Source organism: Acanthopagrus latus, chromosome 6, assembly GCF_904848185.1.
Source record: "Acanthopagrus latus isolate v.2019 chromosome 6, fAcaLat1.1, whole genome shotgun sequence".
NCBI lineage: Eukaryota > Metazoa > Chordata > Actinopteri > Spariformes > Sparidae > Acanthopagrus > Acanthopagrus latus.
In genome coordinates, this window is record NC_051044.1 from 11,778,034 (window position 1) to 11,786,372 (window position 8,339).

Here is an 8,339-nt window from a genome sequence, read left to right on the forward strand (position 1 = left end):
TGTTTGTGGTAATCAAAGCAGGCACTTTAAGCCAACACACAATCTTTTCCTAATCCTAACCAAGGGCATAATCACAACACTGTCACAAGATAAAATTGAAAATGTAATTCAAAGGAACATACAGTCACAACATAAGAAGAAGTTAAGTGTCAACATATCTTTTGTTTTGTCAACACTTATTCTGGTGATGGGATCGAGCCACAGTGGTAAAGAAATCAACCTGATGCTTGCTTGAGATCGATAATCCATCACAGTGAATATTCATCAGCTTAAAAGCTTAGAGAACCTCTTCCAACATGTTTAAATACTCTGCTTATGAATAATGATGTCTAACCACTGTAAGACACTGTGTCTCCTACTTTACTTAAAAGTTTATAATCATTTGTTTGTGTGCTGGAGGTTTCAGGTTTTCTCATCACACGCAAAGTTGCGCCTGGACACTTTCAAATACTTAGATTTGAGATAAGAACAGGGAAATTCTCATCCTTCAGTCTGTCTGACAGCTTTAACGCTGCACAGTGAAGTCCAAACACCCATCAGTTTTTTTTTGTTTTTTTTTTTTTAGGGCAGGGGGGACTTAAATCTTTTTGTTCAAAGGACCATTACAGTGACACGGCAGCACGGTCGCAAGCAACTTTCTTTGTTTGTGTTATTCAAGGGCACACTGTGCGGGAGGTCTAAAAACATATGGTGCACACTGGAAAAAGTGGTACAAACAATATGTAGTTAATTGGCTATGTCATGCGTGCAAAACCACCTGAGGATATGTTACCATGGCACCGTTGGAAACACCCTGAAGCTGGAGGGCAGAGAGAGGCAATAAATGCAAATCACTAATCTAAAAATTTATATGGAGGAGGGACGAAACTGGCAGACAATGTTCGAGAGCGATTCCAGAGCTGCTTGGGGACCACGAGCGCCTCAGCTGACGCCAGAGAAGAACAGCGAGATGCTGAAGCGTTGCAAGACGAGCCGCTAAATGACAAGCTCATCTCCAGCAGAGATGGTTGAAGATCACCAGAGTCCATCAAACTTCAGCACACAGCAGGACAGGAGAAGGAGTGAGGGGTTGTTGGGGGAAAGTTTGGTGTCATATCATATCCATATTCATTCCATACGTTTGAAGTTGAAAGAGGGCGGCTTTAATAATCATGGCTACATGGTCTTCAAAGAGAGATGAGACATGGGGAAGAGGAGTATAGAGTGAATGAGGAACTTCAAAGGGTTTTTGCGTGCACTCCCACATCCGTATACACACAGCAAACACACACACACACACATGCTCATTCGAAACGTAGACTGTACTGTATTTACATATGAATGTCTATAACCAAGGGCTTCGCAGGAAAAAGAGAAAGAAGAACAAGTTGCTCCACAGGATGCGCACTGCTCAGTGACTTTGCCCAACACGGAAATAAGTAAAAAGTGTGACACTTAAAGTTTATGCAGGCCTGCTGATTTAATATCTGTGTCAGCCAAACAGCTGCTACGTGACACGAGCCGCGATGCCTGCACACGGTCTCTGTTGTGTCTTGTGCAAACAAGCATTCAGCGGTTCGTCTGCTCGACTGTTTTGAGTCCTAGCTTGAAGCCAGGCTGCATGAGGTGAAGCGTTGCATCATGCATCATACATTATGGGTAAAAGGAGTTGTAACAGGGCAGTTCATCTTAGAATAAGCGCAGGAGTGCTTTGAAATTCTCCTAAAAATCAATGCTAAACCAAACCAGGACTTACAAGACTTTATTTAACTATACCTGAAACAGATTAAATGATCACAAAGTGTGAGCTTAAACTCTGACGACTCAAGACCTTTAACATTTAATACTTACTTTTAGAAATCAACAACCTTGGTGTGAATGTGGCAGCTAGAACTTAAACAACTTTCCTGAGCCCAGATTCATTTTGTTTGTTTACGCGATGTCTCTCTTCATGCTCATCACGGAGGGTGAGAGCCTCCCTCAGTTTATTCCTTTCAGTTTAGGTGTTAAATAAAAGATTTTACTATGTGGGCTTGGGAACACCGTAGAACTATTGTTAGTAAACACAGATTGTCTACGGATGATTACATTCTGTTTTTACTTGTGTTTTACATACTTCAAAATGACATTGTTACAATACATATTCCGTCCTTAGATGGTCAAGTCAGACTGGAGTCCAACACGTACTGGCGAACTGTATATGTTGTTTGATAGTTAGAGATTTTAATGCAGAAAAGGGGTTTTGTGGTAATTTATAATTATCAACTTCCTGTTGAAGTTCACTGTTATCCGGCCTCTGTTACATAACTTTGTCACAAGTGTCTGATTAAAAACAAATGTGTGTAGATTGGCCGATATATCGACATCGGACTTGTTTACTCCCCAATAGCTGTGTCAGTATCATCCACAAAAATCAAACATCGGTCAGGCTCTAAGTCAGACAACAACAAAAACCCCACAAAACCTAAACAAAGAAATATAAATCACTCTCCTGATATCGACTGATAAACAATTAGCCTGAAAATCAGTCGACTCCCAGCTTGCAGCTCTACTGAGGACAGCCATGTGAAGGAGCGTTCACTTGTCTACTGGTGAACAGTGAAAACTACTAGTGCTGATGTCTCTCTCTCCATACGAGACACATGCCTCAAGCCAAAACTGCCTTTCATCCTCCCATAGCCATGAATTATTGATGATCAGACCAGCGAGAGACACTGAAACACACACTATGTTTCCCACTGTGGCGGTTGGCTGACTGCACGGACGTGTGTATGAACGCATGCCTCTGTGCATGTGTGTGTGTGTGTGTGTGTGTGTGTATGTATGTGTGTGTGTATGACTAAACAGGTGGGCTGGATTCCGTCAGTGATTAGCTGTGTAAATTGACAGAGAGAACCAATCAAAAAGAAGATGATGACAGTAAAGCAGCCATTGGCTCATGCGCCCCACTATCATCATGACAACAACCCCAGTGACCAACTACCATCTCCAGTGTCTCCGGCATGCGTGCTATTTGTTTCTTCTGGCACATAACAGCGTCTCATATGTGTGATGCCATCATTTCAAGCGTGCGCTGACGCAATGCTCATGTTTACAATGAACCCTGCAGCCTGCATCGACACGTAGCAAAACTTCTTCACGGGGTTCACTTGTATAACATTCAACTTCGCATTTCCCCCCAGTTATAATACAAACAACAACCAGACGGACCAGTTAGGCAAACGGCTGCAGTATTCCTCAGGGGCCGTTTTAAACACTTGAAAGGAATTAATTCAAGCATCGCATTTTTAATTAGCTCGTGCATTTCGTGTGGAAAAAAAAATGGATGGCAAAAACACACTGCTGGTATACATGTGGTTAAATCATAACAAGATTTATTCAGCAAGAGGAATCAGCTTAAGGAAAATGCCTCCACAAAAAGCAGCTTTTGTTATGTGTGACAAAAACAGCATAAAATATCTGTGTCAGCTTATGATATCACTTTTGCTGCAATCAAGAATTATTCCTGTTATCTATTCATTTATCAATTGCATTTCCAAATAACTGGTTAGTCGTTTCCGAAATAGTGCCAGAGAAAGGTGAAATTTATCGCAATGATTTCCGAGATTCCAGGTTTATCTGATAAAAGGTCCGGTTGTAATTGTATGGAAGGCAAATCTGGAGAAAGATAATTTTTCTTATATGCACATGCACAACTGTTACTATGGGTATTTCATATATGTTATGAAACCTATATCCTCATATATCTAGACGGTGTATTTATACACACAACCATGTGTTGCCTTGTAGTTAACATATATGGATGCATCACCTTTCATATAAGGGTATAAATGTTATATATTAAATTTCCATATGGGTAGGGCAGCGTGATATGCCGTTAAAATAATATTGTTATATTTTTAAGCTTACAGCACTACACAACACATCTCTCGATATCATATCCCTCAAAAGCATGTTATCAATGATAGAACTGGTAGACAAAAACGCCTGCAAACATGTCTATGTAGCACTGACCACTGGTACTTTCACTAAATATATACACAGTGACATTTTTTAGAAATAGTCACCAGTAACGTGGATATAATGACTAAGTGTTTAAAGGCAGGTGATGGTTAAAGCAAGTGGCAAGTTGAAAACATTTTACAACTTTAAAAACACTTGTGACGTGTCATGATACCATAATATCTGAAATCTAAGAAGATATAGTCTCAAATCACAATAATGGTATAATAGTAATATATAACTAAGCCCCTCTAATAGGAATGATTCAATATCCTTATATTTTTGAGGTAAAACTGCCCCGGAGCGCTGCAGAGATGCCCAGCCATATCAATTTATTTATCCAAGACTGTAACATACTATAAGAATGTGAAGTTGCCTGGATATGGATTTTGCAGTGCATTGATTTTTGTCAGCAGCAGTCAAACAGAATAAGAAGTGTAATGCATTTGTGATGCAAACGTAAATAAACAATAATCATGCTTTACTCACGTAGAAGGTGATGATGTTGCTAATATCCACAGGTTAAGTTTCGGTCTTTGGCAAACAAACAAGGTATTCCTCTCCCACCATACTCGCACAATATATTTCAGCGGAAGAAAATAAAAAGTCAGGAATAATCTCTGGTGAATAACAAAATAAACCTTCACTCTCTGCACTGGGCTCATGGGTTTGTTGCTGAGCCTGTGGGAATGTGCAGTACATTGATGTTTCTAATGAAGAGCGCTGAGCTCCATTGATCCACCAGGGATGAGAGTGAGCTGTCAAAAGCTATCAGGCAAGTCAAAGACCCACTTTCAGCCCTGTGCAGCTGAAGTGAGCACGATACTGTTGGGGCACAAGGAAGAGAAGTGAAACCTCCCAAGGCAAAGGCTGTGGAGAAGAGGCACACACGCAGACACAACTTTGATACCTGCACAGGGTTAAAGGGGTTATTTGTTCAATAAAGTAGCATTACATTAACAACAATAAGGTGTTAGGATGTGTCAGACTTCAGAGAAGTGTTTACCCACAATGCCTGCAGGTCTATTTGGTGCATGTGGTTTTCCAAGAACAACATTCCTTCAATTTATTCCTGAACTTACTGGATATTTGTATGCAATGATTACTTTCACAATAATTATTGGACAAATCTATGAATCTACAAAATGTCAAAGACAGTGAAAGATTGTCTGGCACGTGACCCAAAGGTGATGTCTACAAACAGAAGGACTAATGAAAGCAGTTAAAGTCTAATTTAGGATACTGGAATCAAAGATTTCCAACCTTCAAAAGAAGTTTACTCAAACTGACTTCAAAATCTTTTGCCAAACAATTTGCATTAAATCAATAATAATCAATTCATTGTTGATGCTCTAGTAGCCAGGTATCAAATGTAAGTGGTGTTTCAGCCCTTTCTGACAATGACATACACCATCTTATCAATTTCTGAAGTGCCAAACAGATGCATTATACAATACAGTGAAGCTATAAATCACTGCACAGATAATAATAGCATGCAGTATTAATGTGGGTTAAAACAGAGCACAGATGTGAACATTGTTGGAGCTATTGTACTGTTTATATATAGACAATACAATATAGTAAGTAAAAAAGAGACCCTGTTCATTCTGATTAGGGCCGCACAATTAATCAACACAGACCAGTGCGTTATCCAAACTGATAAAGGTTAAATGTGTGACAAAACAACATTATTATTAAGTATCACATGATTCGCAAGGTGTTTTCATAGATGTATGGATGTGTTTATGTGTACAACATATGAATATGTTATGAAATATAGTATACTCAATAGTATAAACTCTAGGAGTTGTAAGAATTAACCTGGAAACTGTGTGTACATACCGATATTCTTGATACATCATCAATAAGAATAAACGCATTTTCAACGTACTCTCATGTTTATGTAATCTGTTCAGCCTTCCACTTGCTCTCGAAAGTAAGCCACCTGACCATTTTGGGTTGTGTGGGGTTTTTTGTGACACAGAAATGAGGTCACAGGGTTGAAAAGGCTGACAAACTCGAGTGAGAGCTGATTCCATTGACAAGGTAATCCACCACACTACCTCTCAACAGGCAAATGTCATCTAAAAAGACACACCAGTAAAAAGAAAATTCCAAGAAAACAAATGTGTATAAAACTGCATGCATTGTGTTATGGCTCTTAAATGAAGTTACGATGATTAGCTGTTGGCCCAAAGACAACCACTTGCCAACTGTTTTCATTACAGAGTGTTGCAGTCACTTTTCAAGTCAAATATTGGCTGGTTCCAGCTTCTTAGATGTTAGGATTTGCTGCCTTTCTTTGTCATTTCTGACAGTGAAATCAGTATCTTTGGATTTTGGAGTGTTGGTTTGACAAAAGAAGCAATCTGAAGATGCCACTTTGGGTCTTTTTGATCAGCATTTTGCACATTTTTGACATTTTACACACTAAATTATTGAATAGAATAATTTGCTACAGTCCTACTGTCACCTGACACGAACCAGACAAGGTTTTGCTTCACTTCGTGGTCTGATAATGTATCAATTTGCTCCACAGCCAATGTGTGCGAGCAGACACGCACTGTCTCTCACACTATTGAGAGAGAAGAAAAAAAGGAGATTCATGATTTGCTCAGATATCCCACAGCAGCAGAATAATCTGACTGGGAACACACCATGATGTGAAACACTTCGGTCGCTCAATCTGCCTTTGACACTTCATCCACGACAGTGAAGCACACAAGCAATTAGAGGGAACTTGTAACCCCTCTGCTAATACTGCACATGTTATGGGGCACTTTTAATCAGTCAGTGTTGCAACTGGGGAATAATCTCTCAAGCCCGTGTCGTCACAGGCTGGCGAAAAGGGGAGCAAATCTCCTGCTTTGCGTGGACTTAAGAAAGATTATGAAACAACAAAAATGCAATGCGTCAGTCAGACCGTTTCCATCACACCATGTGGTTAACCGGTCCATGTACTCTCTGTGAAGCACATACACGGCTACAACTTGCAGTAGCATGCAAATATATTTCCGCATGAAACAAAGTCTGTCATATGTAAAGTGTTGAGATTAGCAATTCTTATCAGTGTGACATCTGATGGCTGGGAACTGGTGATGACCAAAAATGGGGCCATGGAGCCAGCAACACTGTACTGATGACATATGTGAGAATACATCTTTGACTGAAAGACTAGCAATACAAAAAGCGCATTAGGTATCAAAACATGAGCATATACAGGGAGGGGCTGTACAGGAAACTTTAAAACGTGGTTTTAGGTGCATGGTGAGTCTACAGAGTTGGCAACTTGTGGTTCTCTTGCCGCGGTTGCGACAGTACATTGTCAGCTACATGTGGTTTTGACACGATGGTGTGGAAAAATAAGGTGTTTTGGAAAAAAGTAGAAAGTTATTTTAGTAAGAGCAAAATGTATGTATGAGCTATTTGTGGAGTGAGACTTACTGTATGTTGTTAAACATTAGATGTGCACGATCGGATGACAACTTTTCTTTGCTTTGCACAAACTTTACAGAAGATGGGAGCACTATGACATGCATTGTAATGTATCCACGAGATAAAAGCCGAAATCAGCCTGAAATGTAATCAGTCCAAAATGTGTATTTCAAAATAAAACACAAAGTAACTGTAAATGTTCAAAATTATGATGATTAATTGAAAAAAATAAAACTGTTTAAGCCAAGAGATATGTTATGACAATGTTATTCATGTTATTCACCATGCACTCAGATGTCACTGGTGACAAGATAATGTAATCTAACAACTTGTAAAATACAATATACATATCATTTTTGTGCATAAATGCGTATGGTTTATATTACAGCTGCACTAATGCCACACAAGATTATAATACCGATGGTGAGAGAGCAACAGAAACTCTCTGTGAAATATTTACTCCTGCGATAATAGTCAATTCCTAGAGGAAAAAAAAAAAAATATATATATATATATATATATATATATATATATATATATATATATATATATATATATATATATATATATATATATATATATATACAGTTTCTGACCAAACAGTTTAAGTGAAATCTCATCTTTGCATTCGAGGGACTCAACATCACTCACTCACCTTGCAGCGACGTGATGATGACAGCTCTGTTGTGTTTTTGGAGTGAGCTGCGGAGCGAGCAGGAGTTGCGTCTTTTCTCGCGGCGTGAATAAAAAAGCCTAATGACTTCACATAATTCAGGTAACGGAAGCACAGGCAAGAACTCCGCCGTGCACTTTTGCAAATTAACAGTCATACGTGTGCACTAAGTTGCCCGGCGCAGCCCATGATCATACATCCTCCTGGCGCTTTAAGTGGATAAAGAAATAGCTTCTGCTGTGTGGGTTTG

General features: G+C 39.3%; 1 protein-coding gene across 8 annotated transcripts in view; it reads right to left on the reverse strand.

Moving 5' to 3' along the window:
* arhgap9 (Rho GTPase activating protein 9) overlaps positions 1 to 8,307 on the reverse strand; it is a 51,654-nt gene extending 43,347 nt beyond the window's left edge. For all 8 annotated transcript variants that reach the window (XM_037099713.1, XM_037099714.1, XM_037099718.1 and 5 more), the window contains exon 1: positions 8,072 to 8,307. The gene's annotated coding sequence lies outside the window, so the exon portion shown is untranslated. The remainder of the gene's footprint in view (positions 1 to 8,071) is intronic.
* Positions 8,308 to 8,339: the final 32 nt, after the last annotated feature.